Source organism: Manis pentadactyla, chromosome 9 (assembly GCF_030020395.1).
Source record: "Manis pentadactyla isolate mManPen7 chromosome 9, mManPen7.hap1, whole genome shotgun sequence".
NCBI classification, from domain to species: Eukaryota; Metazoa; Chordata; class Mammalia; order Pholidota; family Manidae; genus Manis; species Manis pentadactyla.
The window spans coordinates 120,522,633-120,540,802 of NC_080027.1; the positions used below are offsets into that span (position 1 = coordinate 120,522,633).

General features: G+C 50.0%; 2 long non-coding RNA genes across 2 annotated transcripts; one reads left to right on the forward strand and one right to left on the reverse strand.

The window, feature by feature from the left end:
* The first annotated feature begins 30 nt into the window (after nucleotides 1–30).
* Nucleotides 31–7,356, forward strand: LOC118925983 (uncharacterized). The gene is made up of 3 exons (XR_005030270.2): nucleotides 31–182; nucleotides 657–973; nucleotides 1,220–7,356. It is a non-coding gene; the product is annotated as an uncharacterized LOC118925983 (long non-coding RNA).
* A 3,933-nt stretch (nucleotides 7,357–11,289) lies between these two features.
* LOC130684965 (uncharacterized) lies at nucleotides 11,290–17,916 on the reverse strand. The gene is made up of 2 exons (XR_008999406.1): nucleotides 14,909–17,916; nucleotides 11,290–14,096 (listed from the first exon to the last, which is right to left on the reverse strand). It is a non-coding gene; the product is annotated as an uncharacterized LOC130684965 (long non-coding RNA).
* Between the last annotated feature and the right edge of the window lie 254 nt (nucleotides 17,917–18,170).

Below are 18,170 nucleotides of genomic sequence, written 5' to 3' on the forward strand. Positions count from 1 at the left end.
CGGCGCCGGGCGGCGAGCGTGGGAAGCGCGGGCGCGCGGGCCGGCTGAGCTCACGCGCCCGGGAAGCGGCCGCGGCGGAGCAGGAGTCCGCAGCTGCTGCGCATCTTCTGCCTCCCGCGGGGCGCTCGGGGGGCGGCGAGGCCGGTGGCTCAGTCCCCCCGGAAGGAGAAGGCCGCGGTTAGGTAAGAGCAGGGCCCAGCCGGGTGGGAGGGGGCGCCGCGGGCCTGGCCTACTGGCGGGCCCCGAGAGCCCCAGGGCGGGGGGCGGCCCCCACCTCCCCGGGGGCGATGCTGGGGGCCGGGGGCGCCCCACCCTCGCTGCGGCGTGGCCTCCCGGCGCAGCTGCCCGCGCCGCGTGGGTGGGAGCGGATCACGACCGGAGCAGCCCCGGGCTGTCCCCGGGCGCCGGGGCCAGGGCCAGCGGGGAGGGGCAGGCGGGAGAGCCGCCCTGGGTCCGGCCCGGAGCCCCTGCCCGTCCCCCACCACGCGTTTCTGCGCTCCGCAGTGGGCGTGGTGCCCCTTTGCTGCAGAGGGGGCGCCCGGAGTTGAGGCAGGCTGTGGGGGAGGGAGAGCGCAGAGACAGGTGGTTGAGGGGGCGAGGGATGGTGCGCGAGGCTCGTGATTTTAATGCGTATTTCTTTCTCCCCCCTTCCTCAGGGGGCGCGGAGGTGCGTGTGGAGGAGGAGGCGGGCAGGCCAGAGGCTTATAGCTCGGGAGAGGCCAGGAGCCGCTGGAGATGCCCCTGAGATCTCTAGGCAGCCCCCCCACCCCCGAAAATTAACAAAGTGGGTGTGGTGGTGAACGTGGAGGAGTTTGATGAAGACCCGGCCCGGAACAGCCCTGAAATGCCCCGAGGCCGCCTGGCTCCCGCGTGCATACCCAGGAGCCGCATGTCCTGAGCCCTCTGCAGAGGCTGGGGTTGTGGGGTGGGAACGCCCGCGGTTGAAGCTCCAGCAACAGAGGCAGCTCCACAGGTAGGGGTTGGGGGTAGCAAGGTGGAGCTGGAGGTGAGGGGGTGTCTCCAGGCCTACAGGCCAAATTCATAGATGGTGGGTTGGCGGGGAAATGGTGGGAGGTGAGGGCTGTAGGGAAATAGGGTCACGTCCCTAGGACGCCCTCCTTCCAGCTCTTTGCAGCCACAAACCAAAATTTGAGATTCGGCGGTGGTCAAATGTGCTTAATTGTTTTTTCTTTCCCTTTCGGTTTGGTTTGTTTTTTAGAGGACCGGCAAATGACAACAGAGCAGAGGGACGGCTGGCCCCGCCAATCCCGGAGCCGCTGCAGCACTTGTTCCCCAAACTGACACATTCTGGTGCAAGAACAGAGAGGAGGGGGCCGCTGGCTCACACCGCCTCCCCTGCCCGCAGCCCTGGCTTCGCTGTGCAAGCGCCTAGACAGAGGCTGCTGTGGGCCAGGGTGGTGATGGCGCTGCAGCCCCTCCCTGTGCCCAGCGTGGGAAGAAGAATGCAGAGCCAGGCAAGTCTCTCTCTGTGTCCTCTGGGGAGGAAGAAGCAGGTATAGACAGGGCTGGGGCAGCCAGGGCCTGGTGTTGCTTTGGCATGGGTGGCGAGAGGGCTGTTCCTCCAGCCCCCAGGGTCTGGTTCCACCCCTGGCCTGTCCCTGGCACTCAGCAACTGCGTCTATGTGCTTATTGGTGCCACCATGTTATATAACGCTTATATAATCTCCAAGGCGAGCACTGTGTCTCCGCTCCCAGGTCACGCAGACACTGTGTCCGTGTAGGAGGCAGGATCTGTGGAAGCCTGTGGGTGGGCCTGCTCCCCCGTCCTCAGCCCGGCTCCGTCTCCTGATCCCAGGCATAGGAGGGGGACTGGAGAACAGCGGCCCACTCCACGCCAGCTGTCCGGGGCTGAGAGAGGGGTTGGCAGGCAGCCCTCATCACCTTATTGTCCCTGTGGTCCCTCTGGCCCAATGGGCTGTCTGGTGGAGTGAAGGCCCTTCTTGCACTTTGAGGCCGGTTTTTTGTGCTTGGGGCCCCTGGCATGGCAGGTAGGTGTGGTGAGATGACCCCCAGCATGGTGCAGTGGAAGAATACGTGGCACATAGGGTTGGATCAAGAGAGGGAGAGGTTAACACCGCCTTTGAGGTTTTGTGCAAGAGTAACTAGAAGGGTGGTAGTGGCATTATAAATTTGGAGCAGGCTTGGGAACTAGAGGATGGTCAGGGAAGGGTGTACCGGGAAGTGGATCAGACAGCAAAGATAAACATGGTGTTCTTTTACTGTACTCTCCACTGGGCTGTCCCTGGTTACCAGGGCAACAGAAGCAGTGATGAAAATCATGCCTTTCCTTCAGTGGAAAAATCTGGCTCCTCCTCCCGCCTCTTCCTTCTCTCATCGCTTGTGACCCATTGGGAGGGTGATGGCTCCAGGGATCAGAGACCCCAACATATCCCCCTGTCAGGTCCCCTTTCTCCAATTTTTAATTTTTTTTAAATCATCTCTCGCCTTCCTGCGTCACCTGTCTCCCCCAGAGCTCGGCAATTGCGTAGGATTTGCAATGGATGGAGGGGGAAGGGTGTGGACGTCACTGCAGGGCAAGATGAGCAGAGCGTGGGCAGAGATGTGCGTGCAGGAATGACTGGCACACAGGGAGGGTCATGCATTGATCAGCTCAATGGAGCTTGCTGCTTGGGATCGTAGTCGCTGGGGGTGGCTAGGGCAGGTGAAATGGTGGAGGGCCTGCAGGGCCTGGCAGAATGGGCTTGCGGTGGTAGGATATAGGGAGGCCTGGAGGTTTCTCGAGTTGCCCCTGATGAAAGCTGGGACTCATTTATTTGTTCATTCAGCATTTTTCGGATGCCTACCATATTAGTAAGGTTTTGGTGGCTCGGAAGACAGAGGTAGGTGGGACTGGGCCTTGACCTTGAAGAGATGGTAGTGGATGGGAGCAGGATGATTATATTGAGGAACATCAGCCTGGCATTGTTACAAGCCTGGAAGCTGGAGCCCCTGGCAGAAGGCTGGCAGTATTCCAGAAGGGAAGGTGCTGACATTCTGAGCCTTGGTGATGGACAGAAATAGAAAAATCAGGATTCAAGCTTGTTTGGAGGTATCATGTCTGATTGGCTTTTAAACATAATGCTTCAAGACATGGCAGGGTGAGTGGATAGAAAGATTATGGTCAGGCAAACAAAGTTTGCAATGGAAGTCAGTTCTGGGAAGAGATTTAGTGGAATGGTACTGTGAAGCCTTGAAGGTACGAGGTTGCTGAGAAGGTATGTAGAGCAAACCCAGGGCCTGGGGCATTGGCCTAGAATTGGGTAAGGCTGTATGTCTTGCCCTTGTTTATTATCCCAGGGTCTGCCCAGACTGCTGGACCAGTTTCTGCTAATGAATACCCATGTCTTCTACCAAACCACACCCCTTTTTGAAGTTCATGTTTCTGTTTAACTTTCTTCTCCCTGGTAACTATGTCCAGGAGGTATGTTCTGGAAAAATAGATATATACGCTTACCTCTCCAAGCTCCCTTCCTGACCTTTGCTGTACTGTTCACTTATAAATGACTGAGAGGCCCTAAGATGTGCTGTAAAGTCAGGCCATGGGTTCTTAGCCTCCCCCAGCAAGGCTGTTTGTTCTGGTTCCTTTCCAGTCATCACTCCAGAAGAATAAGAGCACTGGACAGAGAGTCAGGAGGCCTTTGCTAGCTACATGGTCATAGGCAGGCAAGTCATTTCCTTTTCCAGGCCTTAGAGCCTAGTTGAATGGGTCTAATTTCTTCTAGCTCAAAGGCCTTTGAATTTGATGTCCAAAGCTTTTTACACCTTTGCCTAGGTTTCTGATGCTGGCCAGGCTTTGTGCACAAGTAGCCCAGATTTCTTTGGTGTCTTGTGGGAGGGAGTAGGCGGAATGGAGGTCTGGTCCCTAGAGTAGGGTCCTGTCTCCAGAGCTCTCCGGGTGGAAGGTGGCCTCTGCTCCTCCTGGTATCATGGAAGTGCCAGGAGAGGAGGTTTTCCCAGTGCTCAGAAGTTGGCAAACTAAAGCCCATGGGCCAGATGCCTGCTATTGTAAATAAAGTTTTATTGGAACACAGATATGCCCATTGTTTATGTATTGTATATGGCTGCTATCAGGCTACTGATGTAGTTGAGTAGTTGCAACAGACCATATGACCTGCAAGCCTAAAATATATACTGTCTTATCCTTTAAGAAATTTGCCAACCCATCATAAAAGTGCTTGAATCTCTGTTGGAGATGCTTCCTGTGGCCATTTGAGATGCCTAGGGTTCTTGAAGATTCTGCATTGGGCCTTCTTTTGTGATGCCATGAAAGGATGTTGAAACAGTTGAGGTAGTAGATTATTGGAGTCAGCTCAAGGATAGTAGTCCTTACCTGGGATACCCCTTTCATTTTCAGCCCTTTCCCTGGAGCCTGGAGGGTGTCTTTGAGCTGGGAAGCCTGGATTCCTTAACAGGGATGGGTGTGGCCTTGGTGGGACAAGCTACCCTTTTCTCCTGATTTCCCAGGCCTGTAGAGAGGAGAATGGACCAACCCAAAGTCGGTCTCTGGTGAGCAGGAGAGGCTCACTGGTTCTGCCAAGGCCTGTGGCCTGTTTCTCGTATATCTTTGCTTTATCACCTCAGGCCTCACTGTCCCCTTCAGCACCAAGGCCCTTGGACATGTATCTGCAGAGAGAGCCTGCAGCCCAGCCTACTTTGTCAGCCTGAACCTGGCCCGTAGCCGCTGTGTCAGAACAAGACCCTGTGCCCTGGAGTCTCAGGGTGTGTGTGTGTGTGGGCATGGGACCAGAATGAGTACTCAGTGTTCTTGCAGCCAACCTTTACGGGGTCCTCTCCTGTCCAGGTTTCCACCTTTGTGACCTGGCTCTTAAACTGGGTACTGGTGAAACTCCTGGGCAGGAACAGGACAGGCCACCCTCCCTTCTTGCTACGGAACAGCAGCAGCGCAGCCGTTGGGTCACTTCTGCTCAGAGCTGAGATAGGAAGTGAGACACTTCAGTCGCAGGAGGAAACTGCGTGTTCTGGAGCAGTGGGGTCGGGGGAGGGGGTGTGACTGAGGTTTATTCCCATTGCAGCGGGAAGGGAGGAGGCCGGCAGTGGGAGGGGGGAGCAGACAACCCAGAATAGCAAAGAAGACAGAAGCTAAGCACACTCAGGGCTGCTTTTAGCTGATAATGGTAAGCCTGGCTCTGGGATCTGACTTCACACCTCCCCTACACACATTTTCCCCAGAGGCCGGGTCTGACTATTCCCATCAAAAAAAAAAAGAAAGAAAGAAAAAAAGGTTCTCATCATAATTCTTCTGTGAATACCTTACATTTGTAGAGCTTAGGGTGACCCATACTACCTGGGCTTAAAGTGACGTTGAGACAAGTGCACTGACTTGGAGAAACATCCGTTTCCCAGATATTTATTAAGGATCTATTATGTGTTGGGCACCGTGTGAAGTTCGGAAGATGCAGAGGAAAATAAAAGGTTGATAGTCTGATCTGGAAGGTGTACGGATAGTTTAACAAATTTTAAGACAATCTGCACTGGATCCTGAGCTTCAGGAGAGCATGTCTGTGTCTGTCTTGGTCATTGCTGCCACCCTGGCATGGGAATTGTGCTTGGCACCCGGTCAGCATGCACATGTTTACTTGTAGAGCCCGTCCTTATTTGGTCTGTCCTGGAAATGTGTAGGAGCGATCTGAGTAGGTAAGTGGAGGGAGGAGAAGAGAGTTATGGCAGCAAGTGTAGCAAACTGGGAGGAAGATGGGCACACCAGTGGTGTGCCTGCTATTACAGAAGGAGGATATCGAAGGGTTACCACCGTTGGGAATGAGCGAGTCCTTGGCATTAAGACCATGAGAAAGGAGGGGAAGGGCCAGGTATGAAGAAGCAAGTGGTGACAGCTCACACTACCCTGCTGGATGAAACAGCAGGCTAAAAAATAAAATGAAAGAACCAGCCAGGGGCAGGGAAGGTGATGCTCGGGAGGGAGAGTACCCATGTGACAGGAAACGGGAGGTGTCTGTAGGCCCAGGGAGAAAGCAGAGCCGAAGCAGGTGAGTCCTGATGAAGATGGTGGTGGTAATGATGACAGGAGGGCGCTCAGCTCTGTTCTGCAGGTGTCCTCAGAAGTGACCGTGTCCGGGTATCACCCAAAGACCACATCCCTGCAGTGGGGCAGATGCAAGGAGACTGACTGCATTTGAGATCACAGTCACTCCTTTTTAAAATCCTTGCTATGGAAGTGGTCCCATACATGTGAATGTAGAAAGTTGGTCTGCGCAAATTTGGTGTTGCCATCATTCAGCTTCAACATCGTGAGCACGTGGCCCCTTGCATTTCCCTTGGATCCCCACCCACCTTATTCCTTATTCCTTTCTTGTATTATTTTACAGCAAATCCCAGACATCGTTATTTCATCCTTAAATACCCTATTATGGGTCTCTAAAAGATAATGCCTTTGAAAAACCTAACTGCTTGCAGGATCGCCCCTTGCAGAAGCAGTCATTCCTAAATTTCTCCAGTCTTCCAGTGTTTAAAGTGCCTGCTTCTCTCAGTTTTTTTAATGGTTTTGTTTGAATCAAGTTCCAAACAAGGTCCACATGTTTCATTTAATTGATGACTAATCTCAAGTTCTCTTGTTAAAATAAAGATTATGATCATCCTTTAAGGAATTCATGTTTCAGAGTTCTACCATTTAGATTTCCTTAGCTGCTCCCCACCTCCCGACCCCCAACTCCAGTGTCATCGGCCATCAGCAGCTTTTGTGAATTTTGTTGAGCCCTTTTGTGATTCTTGAGCTTTCCTCCTGTCCCTTTGCCTTTGTGGTTTAAGGTGACTCTTCATTTATTCCTTCCTTCACTGAATATTTCTTGAGAGCCTGCTCTGGGCCAGACATTGTACTGGGCACTGGGCATACAGCTGTGAAAAGACAGCCCTGCTCGTATGGAGCTTACAGTCTAATCACCTGAGCACTGTTGAGGGTCTGCTTGTTGTCTTCCCCACCATGTTCACCCTGCTGACCTTGGACAATGACTGTCCCTTCTGTGCTGAGAGATCTGCCATGTTCTTGGACTGGTTATTCGTGGGCTTGTGCTGTTGTTTTATGTGGCTGATAAGAGGTGTCCCTTATGCAGAGATTTGCATTTCTCTGTAAATAAATAATCAGACTTAGCTTTGGTCCCCTAACCTTGATTTTTGAGGATGGTCTATGATTTTTGTAATTTTTCCATCTGCAGGGCAAATGCAGCTATGTTGCGGTTCCTAGATTATAGTGTCTGAGCCTTTTAAAAAATCTTAGTTAATAACAATAAACGTATTCTCGAACTGTTCAAGAAGCCAGGTGTAGCTTCTGTGGCAGGCCTCTGTGTCCATCAGTGTCACCAACTGACTTTGCAAATATCCATTGAGCACTTTTGGGCTTGAGTCTATAGCTAAAAGCAGGTTAAAATGGAGGGCGAGCTTCCTTGGTGGATTGTAGAAAGGCTGCAAGCAAACACCTGAAAGGTGCTCTGAACTGTGAAAGGGTTCAGCAAACACCCAGTGGTGCTGGTATGTTCTTTGAGCAGCTTGGAGGTTTTTATGAGTTTGTGGACTTCAGGTTGGTTTGGGGCTTTGGCCTGTTTGGACTAGGCCACCTGCCTAATTAGACCCACTTTCTCAATTTGCTGTGGTTCTTTGCCAAACAGTCTGGTGATGGGTAGCCATGCTGCCTCAGTACCAGAATCTGGTGGTCCAATTTTGGTCTGTCTTGCTAATAAAACTACTGATTTGCATTTCTCTATGTAAATAATCAGACACAGCTTTGGTCCCTGTGACACTCTGATTTTGAGAATGGTCTATGACTCTCATATTTTTTCCATTTGCCGTGCAAATCCTGCTGTATGGCAATTCTTGGATTATAATGTCTGGGCCTTTTAAAAAATCTTCATTAATAAAAATAAGTGACAAGTATTTAAACCAAAGATGAGTACTCTTTCACCCTTCCTAGGTCTTTTATTATATGCTTAAGATAACAAAAAATATATTAAATACACCATGATATAGATCTCTTGTCACTGAAGGCTACATGGTTAGAGTTTGATCATGTTTTATAATCTTTCACTTACATGGTCTTTAATTATTCTGTGCATGTACCCAGGTTGGCAAAAATTTTTGAGCAAATCCCTGTATATTTATAATTTATATACAGCATTGCTGTACTAATACATTATATATAAAATGCAAAATAAATTAAAAGTGGTTGCGATATAATGTATTTTCTACTTCCTTCTAGCATGAATTGTTTACGGTCCTGTCTGAGGGCAGAGCCTTTGTGCGCTGAAGTCCTCCTCCCCTGCATATTCAGGATGTTGCTCCAGCCATTTCCTCCCTGGCCTCACCAGCTTTCCCCTCTCTGCTGGACTGGACCATTTTCATATGCTGCTGCTTTTCTCATCCTCTCCTTTGACCCCACCTCTTACCGCTACTGCCCATTTCTCTGCCCCCAGGTTTCAGGCCTTGCTGTCTTCACTTCCCATCTTGAATCCCTCCAGTCAGCCTTGTCCCCAGCACTCTGGGCCAAATGCTTTTGGAAAGGCCACCAGTGGTCTCCAGGTCACTAAAGGTAGTGGCCTCTTCTCGGTCTTCATCTTAATAGCGTCAGCACGATTCGGCACTGCTCGTCATACCCTTTTTCTTGAAGCTGTCTTCGTTTGGCTTCCAAGCCATGTATTTCTGGTTTTCCGCCTGTCTCATTGGCTATTGCTTCTCAGCATCTCATCTCCCTAACCTCAAACATTAAAGGCCCTTCTCTCCATCGTCTCTTTTTACTTTTATGATCCTCTCCTGGCTCATGGCTTTAAATACCATCTACATGAATGAGGTCTAGAATTTGCTTCCAAGTAATCCTGAAGGATGAACAAGATTGGTGATGAGTTGATAATGGTTAAAGCTGGGTGATGGGTCTCTAGGGGTTTATTAGACTCTTCTCTCTAGCTTTATTTATGTTTGACATTCTCCATAATGAAAAGCTTTTAAAAAACTCTATATGTTGGTGACCCCCAAGTATTTGTCTCAAACCCAATCTCTCTCTGGAAGTACAGACCCGTGTATCCATCTGCCTACTTAACGTTTCAACTTGGATGTTCGTAGACCTTCACCCTTGATGTGCCCAAAACTGACCTCCTGGTTTTCCACCCAAGTGTGTTCTTCCTTCTTGATCGTGGGAACGCCGTCCTTCCAGTGGCTCATCCAGATTACCTATAGTCGTGCTTGACTTCTCTCTTGCTCTTATATTCTTCACCCAATCCATCAGCAAATCTCGTTGGCTCTGCCTGCAAAAAAAACATCTAGAAAACAACCAGTCAGAATTATTCCCACTGCCATCACCTTGGTCCAAGCGACCGTCATCTCGCAGCTGCTTCTCCTGTGCCCCTTCCAGGCTGGAGTCCTCACAGCAGCCAGAAGGATCCCATGAGACGCTGGTCACATCATGCCCCACCGTGCCCCGAACCTTGCAGTGGCTTCTCTCCTTGCTCTGGGAAAGCCGTGGTCCTGAGAGCAGTCCACGGACCCTGCAGCCTGTAAGCACTGGCCAGCAGAAATCTAACGTGAGTTACACACAGAGCCACATCTGTCGTTTAACATAGTCTGGTAGCTAAATTTAAAAGAAGGAAAGGATACAGGTGAAATTTGTTTTAGTGACTTATTTTATCTGGTATGTCAAACATATTTTCATTTCTGATATATATTAAATTGTTTTTTCCATACTGAGTCACACTCATAGCACATCTCAGTTTGGACTGGTTACAGTTCAGGTGTTCAGTAGCCTCCTGGACCCAGTGGCTACCATATTGCAACTGTGGACCCAACTGATCTGGCCCTGCTTTACTTCTGTGTCCTTTATCTCCTCCTGTTTTCCTTCTGTCACTTTGCTTCAGCCACGCTGGCCTCCTTGTGGCTCCTTAAATAAACCAGGCATTTCCTGTTTTGAGGTCTTTACCTCTAAATGGTTTTCTCCAGAGAGCCCCATAGCTGACTTTTAACTTCCTTTGGGTCTGACTGTGTTCAGCGACTACCTTTCCAGTGCCCACCCCACACCGCACGTTTGCTAGCATTTCCTGCATCCCTCTCCTATGATATTTTTTTCCATAGTGCCATTAACATTTAACATACTATGTGTTTCTGTGACTTTGTGTGTTTTCCTCTCTCCCCCCTGGAATGTGAGCTCCGTGAGTGCAGGAATGTTGTCACTTTGGTTCCCTGCTGTATCTCTAGAGTATGGAGCAGTGCATGGCACCTATGAGATTGGTGTGTTTGCGGTTGAAGAATTAAATGGAATAAATTATTAAGAATGATTTTATTTTCTTTTAGTAAGAACCATGCAGTTAAATGTACTTTCTTGTTTCAGTAGAGATTGGTGTTGTATTTTGCCATATAGCATTTTGGAGGTCTGGTTCAAGTCAGGGTATTTTGAAAGAGACCTCTTTATAAAGAGGTTACTATCGGTTCAGTGTGTAATATAAATGTATTCAGGGCCTCTGAAACACTGCATTTCACTCATTTTTAAATTTCACTCAGATTTTTAGACAAATTTAGATATTCTGTTTTAAGTGGGTGCATAGATATGAGATTTTGGAGATGACACCCTTAAATCAGATTTGGTAACATCATCACATACCAGGGGTCATGATTTCCACATGCCCATTTTTAAAATGCTCTTTCTGTGACTTAATTCTCTCTCAGAGTAAAGCCTTTCGTGTGCACTTTTAAAACATCACCTTTACCTTAAAGGGACAGGTTACATATTTCTTTGTTTAAAAATATTCATTAAGAAGCATTCTGCTGACAGGTACTCATTACAGAAGAGGTCAGCAAATTTGGGGACCTTGTTTCTGGTAAAAAAAACAGTATAATTTCTTTTTAAGCTGAGCAGCTCTCTCAGGTACTCTGCCAGGAGACAGTGTGATCAAACGATTGGCAGGTCTTGCCTCCCCGTAATGACGGACTGTCATTTATTATATGGAAGACGACATCCTTTAAGTTGCCTAACTTAAAGGCACATGGAAACTACTAAGACGTTCTTCATCCTGATGGATCTTGTAGGTGTCACATTAAGGGTGATTGCTCTAAATGGTTCTGTATTACCATTACCTCCCATCCAATCTTTAGTCCACTTGAGAGTTGGGTCTCTCCTTTCTGTTGCTCATAGTACCTAATAGTGCTAGGTTACACAAGTATTTGTTGACTGCATAGTGTTGGGGAATAGATCCATTCTCTGACCTCAGTACCATTTGATTATATTTGTTGGACAACAAAAGTTTCTTCGGTGGCTGCTAATTTAACATTATTGAAAGCTTTGGGGCCACTGGGGAAAATAGCATTGTAGCCTTGATGTCTGATGAGTCTGGATGCCTCATTCTGGATCTGACAGGCAGCAAAGTAGGCAGTGACTTGTGGCATAGCCATGTTGTGACGGCGGAGTTCCAGAGCTCAGACCTGCTCTGGAAGTGAGCTGGCGGCGACTGCTGGCAGAAATGGCCGAGGTAGCTAGAAGAGCCAGCTCTCTTCTTAAAGAGAGAGGAGATACATCTTTGAAGCATTGTTGTCCGTCAGCTCACCTATATGCTGAAAATGTTGTGCAAGTATGCTCTGCATCCATCTGACAGTCTAGGAGGTATGTCGGGTGGATACGTACACTTGGAGTTATTTTTCCAACTGCTGTGAACAGAACACAATTTACAAGATGAGTGGCCAGAAGGAGCACTACAGGCTGTGGCTGGGAACAGAGGCCTGTGTAGTCCCTGCTGCAGTAGAGACCATCTCCCACGTCCCCTCGACCCTGCATCGATGAGCATGGCTGTGCCTGGTGGGCCACCAGTCTTGGCTGCTTAGACCACTAGCTAGCCCGGCAGCATGCCTCATTGGTGCGCAATTGTATGGGGCCTTCTATGTGAAAGGCGCTGTCTTTCTGGATGGGGATGGGAAGGGATGGGAAAGGAAAGAACATGCCAGCATGAATGAGACATGGTCTCTGTCCTCAGAGAGCTAATGGTTACAAGACAAAGCATAAAAGGGATGTGAATAGAGTGTAAGAAAGTGTTATATTAGCCAGAAGGGGGGCAGTCGGGAATTGGAGGATGTCTCTTGGAACGGGAGGAAAAAGATCTTGCCTGTCTCGCTCAGGACTGAGTCCTCAGAGGCTAGCCCAGCGCTTGGTCCCTGTCAATGCTGAGTTGGAAGCCATGTCACAGAGAAAAGTTAGCAGAAGCATTCCATATTCTGAATTAGTATTAAAGGTTCATTTTTTGTGGGTTTTTTTTTCTGATTTTTTTCTGTCAAAGCTGGTGTTGGAGGAGTGAGCCTTCACCCAAAGGTACAACACAAAGGCCCAGAGTGAAGGAGGAAATGGCTTGTTGGAAGAAGCATGGTCTGCCTGCTCTGGGGGGTGTATGGGGCAGACGGGGCTACGTATTGCAGGTACGGGCAGTCTTAGGAGGCCCTGACTGCTATGAATATGACTTTGGTTGCACCAGTTCTCACTAAGAATTGCATGGAAACTTATAGTCTCTTTTTCCAGGAAGAAAAAAAAAAAATCACAACAGCACGTGATCTGGGAGACGACTCACAGATCCCAAGTTATAAAACCTGCTCTAGACTGGTGGGGAGGAGGGGCACTGCCAGTGCGTATGAGCTCTTAAAACAGGGAGAAGACACCTTTTTCCCTGGAGTCTTTGGGAATTGACTCAGATGAGTGTGTGCTCTGCAGGCATTCGGGGTGTTAATGGCCCTGGTAAGTGGCAGGCACAGTAGTGGCCCCACTGAGGTTGGGGGAGCAGTGGAGTTTGGGGGAGGCGTCCCTGTGCACTGACATGAAAGATCCAGTGTGTGCTCCTTTAGCTTGGGACAAAACAGCAAAGTTTACCTGGGGAAAAAAAACAAACTGAACCTTTAATACTAATTCAGAATATGGAATGCTTCTGCTAACTTTTCTCTGTGACATAGTTTCCAACTCAGATACCCAGACAAGCAGTAATTACAGACGCAGAAAAGCAGTGTTTGCATTTCTGGGAACAGAGATTGTGGAAAGGAGTCATTAGAGGTTCACATCACGGTGGTAAAGGCTTGGAGAACTCCATCAGAAGGGCTGCCGGAGGGAGGGGCAGCAAGATTTCAGGGGCTGCTTGAAAAAGGAGAAAGACAGGTCCTCGGGTAGTTTAAAATGGACTGTTTTCTTCCTAGTGTCATAAAAATTAATATAAAGGGTATTTGTGTACCTTGAGTTAACAGTACATTTAAAAACCAATTTATGGCGTATCTGATATGTGTATATGTATCTGATATATGTATCTGTAGATTTTGTGGGGTATCTGATATATGGATAGGATGTTTGGAGATTTAAAAAACCCGACGTGGGCAGCCCTGTGTTGGCATTTCTGCCTTTGTTATAGAAGTTCACCCAGAGGCAGGATGAGGTTGAGGGGTGGTGAGACGATACTCTATCCCAGTGAGCAACACTCCCTGAGAATCAGTCCTGCCCCCCGCTGAAGCTAGGTGGTTCCCAGCCCCAGAAACTACTGCCAGAGGTGAAAGTGGGGAGTGGCTGGGCTCCTGCCCGCAGAGCAAAGCTGAGGGCCGACTTGTGGACTCCTGGGAGCAGCCTTGATTGATAGAGTGATGCAGGGCCTCCCTCCCCTCTGCGGAGGTCCTCCTTCATGTGCTTGGTGGGATTTTTGCTTTGTGGGGAGGTGCGTCTGTGAGTGATTTTTCAAAGTTCTTTCGAGCCCCTCCTATTTTCCCCCTAGTGGTTTTTGGACTGCAAGTCCAGGCACCTTAATTAGTGGGGAGGGGTTGTGAAGTCAACTTAGTGTTGAGACCAATGCTTTTTTAAAAAAGAACATAGTAGAAAATACTAGATCACATACTATGTAGTAAAGATGAGTATGATTCCATGAAACTGTGTTACGGTTTTATATAGGTATATATCTGCCTGTACACAAGTACACACGGATCTTGTACAGGATCATTCAGTAAACTTTACTTCTTGCTGTGGATCAAGGTCCAAAATGTCTGAGAAACTGTCCTGGAACGATCTCTTGGCCCTTGGCGTAGACAGCGGGTTCCAGCCACTTCCCCAGAGGCCATCTCTATGGAGACAGAGGTGGTGAGAGGACTTCTTTTTGAAGAGCAACAGAGTCAGGCTCTCACACCATGATTCACCGACTTGTCTTGCCGTGCCCTGTGTTTCCTGCCGCATAGCTGCAAGGCAGCGCCAGGAAGACCTCCCCAGGGATGGGAGGAAGTCACCCTTCTCCCAGGCCTCCCCTCAATCCAGGCGGGATTCCCTGGAGGGCAGTGCATCTGGCCCCTTGCCTTTTCTTCCCTTTCCTGTGCTTATTAGCTAGCTAGTCCTACCCCTCGGGGAGCTAGGGCCTGGAGAGGAAGGCCTGCCCGAATTATCACTTTGCCCTGTTCTCTGTTCCTCAGGTCACTGGCTGGGGATGTTAGAGTTCACACGATCTGGGGAGATTCCTGGTAGACTGGAAGGAAGAAGCCCGCTCCCCTCAGTGATTCCACTGAGCCCCATGATTCTCTGGCTCTGTCTTGTCCTCAGAGGAGAGGAGTCTTTCTCAGATCCTAGCTGCTTCTCCTCCACCAACCGCCCCAACCAGCCTGCAGAGCGCTGACCCACTTGTCGTACCTCAAATAGAGGTTTAAATTAGGACCTTTAATCTGTAAGAGGCTTACAGCCTGTTGGGTGGCCAGCTGCTCTTGGACGCCCATGTGGGCCGAGCAGGGCTTTACCTGGCTGTTGTTGTGTTTAGGGAATAACACAGGGTTGGTGGCTTTGTGGCAGGAATAGCCAGACATGTGGAATCACCCCACGAGGCCTGGGAATAGCAGGGATCCCAGGGAAGCAGATTATTTGCCCAAACTTCCTTTTACTGTCGGCACTTACCCAGGCCTTGGGAGTGGGTGGGTGGAGGCTTGTGGGAAGAGCCCAGAATTCCATGACTCTTGAGCGCTGGCCCCGCTCTCCTGGGCACCGAGCCGGGATCCTTGCTGGTGCGCAGTTAGCTCTGCTGGCTCAAAATGTGTTTTCATTCCGTACATACTAATCCAGAGCTGGGTGATCAGCATGGTGCTGACCCACAGAAGCATGAGAACTGGGGCCTTCCCCAAGCCGCTCATTGTCTTGTTGAGGAGACTGGACTAGTAAATATCAAAGCATTCATTCATCCCACAGAGGCATGGGGCGGTAGTGTGAGAGACCTGAGGAGGGAGCCCTGGGGCAGTCAAAGCTGGGCCCTGAGTGGTGGGAGTCAGAAGGGTGGGGGGCGGGGAGGACCGTGACGGCAGGGGAGGGGGACAAGCATGAAGAGGCAGGGGCAGTGGGCGGTCCTCCTCCTAAGGACAGGTGGCTGTGGAGGCTTCCCTCCTGCCCACTTCTTGAAATCGTCCCAATTTCCATTCTATAGAAACTCTTACTTCTTGGGCCTCATAGAGACAGCTCTTAGGTCTCCTTTCATTTCCCTTCCTCTTACCATAATAGTAATGATTCCTAACTTTTGTTGAGCACTTACTGCATACCACTGTTCTGTCTGTTTTCCACGGATTGTCTCATAAGTCTTCCCAGCAACACTCTGAGAGATGTGATACACGTTGTTACGTGCATTTTACAGGCTGCTGAAACTGGGGCATAGACAGGTTAAACGGCTTGCCTGAGGTCCCATCGCACACAGGTTGGGTCAGGAGTCCACCTGGGGCAGCTGGAAGGCAGAAGCCCATGTTCTTAATCTGTTGGTTCTTCAACTTGTCTGAACATTGGAACCACCAGGAAATCTTTTAAAATTTCCAAAGCCCAGGCCAGTTACATCACAGCCCAGATCAATTATATCACAGTCCAGACCAATTACATCACAGTCCAGATTAATTATATCACAGTCTCGGGTGGTCACACTCAGGCATCAGTAGTTTTTGAAGCTTCCCAGGTAATTTCAACGAGCAACAAGGTTTAGAAATCACTATCTTAACCTCTGCATTTTAGGGCCTGTGACTATTTAAATACATTATTATCTCCAAGGTGGTGGGGCCCTCCCCCAGGACCGTCCGGGGTGTGTGTCTCTCCATTGCCCACCAGCCTCTTGTCAGAGGGAGCAGGACCCCTCTCAGGCCACAGCATCTGTGACTCCCCAGGAGTGAAGCCTGGGTGGTTGGGCATAGGCAGAGGGAGGGGCGTTCTGGACTCAGGAACCCCTTTGCCCTCCGTGTGCCATCTTGGGGCAGAGACTGCTTTTGGAGCCCTGGAGACCTCCGGCTGTGGTGTCTCGCATGGTCTGCTCCCCTGGGCCCTGACTTCAGTGGGCAAGGGAGAGGGTCACACGAGGGCAGATCTCTTCTTGACGAGTCTCCGCCTGTCCCCGGGTGAACCTGAAATGGACACGAAGAGCAGAGTCGTTTGGGTGGCTGGCAACGGCACTAAATTTAGCAAAACTGTAGCTGGTGGGGGACGGGTCTCTAGTGAGCCAAACCCAGCCCCAAGCAGACAAGATTTATAGTCAGCAGCGCAGCCAGCATCATCTCTGCTTGGGCAAAGCTGTGGTTACACAGGATCTTTGCTTTTCTACAGCCCGGAAGCTTGTCAGCCTGTCCTGCGGGATCTCCCTGGCTCCGCCCACACCACCCTTTCTGGCTTGGGCCTTCCACCCATCTGTCCCTTGGCCCGTAAATGCCTCCATGCTACTTGGCCGGTGTTGCCACTCTTGATTCCCCAAGGTCCTGGAGAGCAAGACTTTGGTAGATGTTTCTTAGGCCATCTGGCACCTTAGGATACCTTTTGGTCAAGGTTGTTGAATAGAGGAAAGGGTAGAGCTGGGATGGGTAGTTGAACAAGGCTTCGAGGGACCGAGAAGTATGTGTCTTCCTTCCAGACAACTTCGCCAAGTACGTGGTATTTATATACCCAATACCCGAAGTGAATTGTCATGTGGAGTGATGGCGGGTGGGCCCTGAGACTCTCCGGTAGCGGGGATGTCTTTGGTAGGCTGAGGTCTCCTGCCTGATGTGGACCAGACCTGTGAAGAGGTGGGTTTTGTGGCAGTGGAGAGAGGAGGTCTGCTGGCGCTGGAGCACCGTCTCCTCCTGGACCTCCTTCTCCTCCTCAAGGCTGGTGGTGTGGCTTACCTGGGGCAGTCCCTGTTGCCCTAATGCCCTAGGAGATAGCAACCAGACTACATTTTCTCAGCCCTTTTCAAGGTGGACAATTGGGTGCCCCCAGGGGACACTGGGCAATGTCCGGACATATTTTTGCTTGTCACAGTGGAGGAGCAGGAAGGGTACTAGTTGGTCTTCAGTGGAGAGAGGCCAGGGATACTTCCAGATGTCATACGGTGCACAGGGCAGCCCTCCCCACAACGAAGGATTTCCCAGTTCAAAATACCATAGTGCTGAGGTTGAGAAACCCTGGCATGGGGGACGGTCATGTAGAATGGCCCTGAGAGGTGATTTCTTCCAGATCTCTGCTTCTGTTGGGAAGGACTTGATATTGAGAGCTGCTAAGCCATTGCCTTCTCCCTTTGTCCCCTATCCCACCCTCTCCTCAACATGTACAGTGTCCCATAATCACTGTGTTTAGGATGTTTCTGGGGAGCTGCTGGAACCTCACAGGGAACAGTTTCCCACAGGATCCCGCCATTTAAGTACCTGTGTGTCCCAGGCTGGTCAGGCAGGGGGTTTGTGCAGCTCTGTTCCTGGTGCTCCTAAATAAGTCACGATGTTGGCATTTTTAGATGCTGATAACTTTGAGATGAACTTGAAGGGCACCAGAGAAGCCATTCCGAGCAGACATCACGTGGGAAGGACAGGAGGCTAGCCTGGAGCTGGTTCTCCCGGTCACTGAGGCATTGCCTCTGCCTTGCAGAACTGAGCTCTGCCTGCTAAATTCTCTTAAATGCAGGAAACATACTCATTGCCTGGACTCTTTAGGGTGTGTGAATGGGACTTTATGATATGGGGAAAGAAATGGTGAGATGGTGGTGGAGGACTTTGGCAGGGCAGAAACCAAGGTAAAGCCTGGCAAGACCTGGGAGATGTACAGATACTCTCCTGGGGCATTTGACCTCCTCTCCCCCAGTTCATGTCTCAGTGTTGTTCCCCTGCCCCAACACAGTCATGTGTTTGAGGCAGACCAGTACGTTTTTGGATTAGCCCAAGCTAAACAG